At 50.8% G+C, this 2003-nt stretch overlaps 1 pseudogene; it reads right to left on the bottom strand.

Moving 5' to 3' along the window:
• Positions 1 to 316: 316 nt before the first annotated feature.
• Positions 317 to 1514, bottom strand: LOC119332932 (annotated as a pseudogene).
• Positions 1515 to 2003: the final 489 nt, after the last annotated feature.

The raw sequence follows: 2003 nt of genomic DNA, 5'->3' as shown, positions 1-2003 counted from the left end.
GTTCACTAGATGAGAATTGCTTTCCAGAATTCAGTAAGCTTCCAGTTTCACTTAAATTAGACAATACATTATCCCAAAATGTGCCAACGATACATAACACTTATTAACTATAAAACTGCAGGCAGGGCAGAATATAGTGCAAATGATGCGCACAATATCAATTAGCTGTATCCATAACCAGCACTGCTTGTATGAAAATAAGCATACTGCCAAAGCTTGTTAACATCAAGCAAATCACTGCAACATATTGCTTTGCTGTGCCAGACTGTAACTAGATTAAATAAGAGTACGCTGAAGGCTGAGCAACTTGAGCAACTCAGATAGTTGGTGGAGACAGGGATGGTGGGAAACCAGCATATAGATGACCAGCTGAGATCGCTTTGCTAAGCCTAGCGAATAACTCGACTTGCAATGTCTTCAAGTCCACCGAGAAGTATCCAAACTTCAGATCCTCTTGTGAAGGCGTGGTGTACAACACGTCTAAAAGCAAGTATCCCCCAGCTACACCAACCAGAATTGCACGCTTTACCGGCATCGGGATGTCCTTCTCCCAGTGCCATTGATTATTTCGTAGAACAGAATACGTGAGCCAGAGTGGGTCATTTTCAGTGTCCTGATCATACCATTTAGTGAGCATGCCAAGCTTTCCCTCTGATGCCTCGACAATGACAGATCGACCCATCCCTCGATGGTCAGGCGGGAGGTCGACATCAGAGAACTCCATGGTGTGCGTGTCGAGCAGAAGCAACTTGTCCAGGAAATGCAATTGCCAGCAGAAACATCCGTGGACGAACTGTCGATCCGAAAGCCCAGGCTCAGAGTTTTCAAAGGAAGCAAGTGTAGCCCGAGAACTCCATTGGTCGTTTGTAAGAACACGCCATTGTCCGTTCAAAGAGGAGAAGACAATAAGCAGCAGATGCATTCTGCATTGCGCCAAGCACATCATTCTGAATGATAGAGGGTCCTCCTCATCGTCGCCGGGAGCAAGGAACGTCGGGGACGGCGGGCAGCAGGACGTAGCGGCGATGCACGGGGTCGCACACGGCAAGGTCTCTGACCAGAAATTTGCGGTACATGTAGTCGCACACATCGGAACCCAGCAGGATGTTGCTGCCGCTTTCTTCTTCGACCGGGGCGCCGGCAAGGAGGGCGCGTCCGTCGAAAAAGTTGATTCTACTCCAGTTACGGCCGGCGGTGGCGGGGAGGAAGGAGGAGCAAGAGAAACTGAAGTCGGCGAAGGCGCGGGCGGCGACGGCGGAAGGGTGCGGCGGCTGCGCCGGACTGAACGGGTCGTGGAGAAAGCCGATGAGAGGCGGCGGGTGGAGGGTGCAGTAAAGACGGAGGAATGCGTGGCCGGTGATGACACCGCAAAAGGTGGCGCATGCGGTGGAGGCGCGGCCTAGGTCCGCGGCAGTGGGTAGGCGGAGGAAGATTTCCTCGAGGAGATCGTGTGGGGTTCGAAGGAACGGCGGCTCCGGCGGTGGTGCTGGGCGCGAGGTTGGCGGCGGCTCCATGGATTGGGGAATTGGGGATTTGGTGAATGACTGACGAAGGATGGCTTCTATAGATTTTTTTTTTTGAGCGAAACCTGCTAGGATTTATTGATTAACTAAAATGTTTACAGGAATGGCAACAGGATCATGAGGAAGACCTAGCCATATGTGTCTCCCTTGAGTAAGAGAGACCCCAAACCTAGCAAGCCCATGAGCTTCCATATTGAAAGTTCTGTATTCGAAAGAAAAATTACAAGACTGAAACAGTCCAGAACTCTCTAAAATCTCTTTGATGATGCCTCCATCCTCTCCTCCAGGTCCAAGATGGATTTGGTTGACGATTTGCTGACAATCTGAAGCAATCTGAATATTCTGCACCCCCATATCTTGGGCTAGGGCGATCGCTTCCCGGCAAGCAATTGCTTCCAGCATCTCCGGATTAAGTAGACCATGAACTGCCAGCAGTGAGCTTCCAAGATAGGTTCCTTCCCTCGTTCTACAGACCGCAGC

This window comes from Triticum dicoccoides, chromosome 7A (assembly GCF_002162155.2).
Source record: "Triticum dicoccoides isolate Atlit2015 ecotype Zavitan chromosome 7A, WEW_v2.0, whole genome shotgun sequence".
NCBI classification, from domain to species: Eukaryota; Viridiplantae; Streptophyta; class Magnoliopsida; order Poales; family Poaceae; genus Triticum; species Triticum dicoccoides.
The sequence above is the reverse complement of the archived record's forward strand: the minus strand, read 5'-3'. Positions and strand labels throughout refer to the sequence as shown.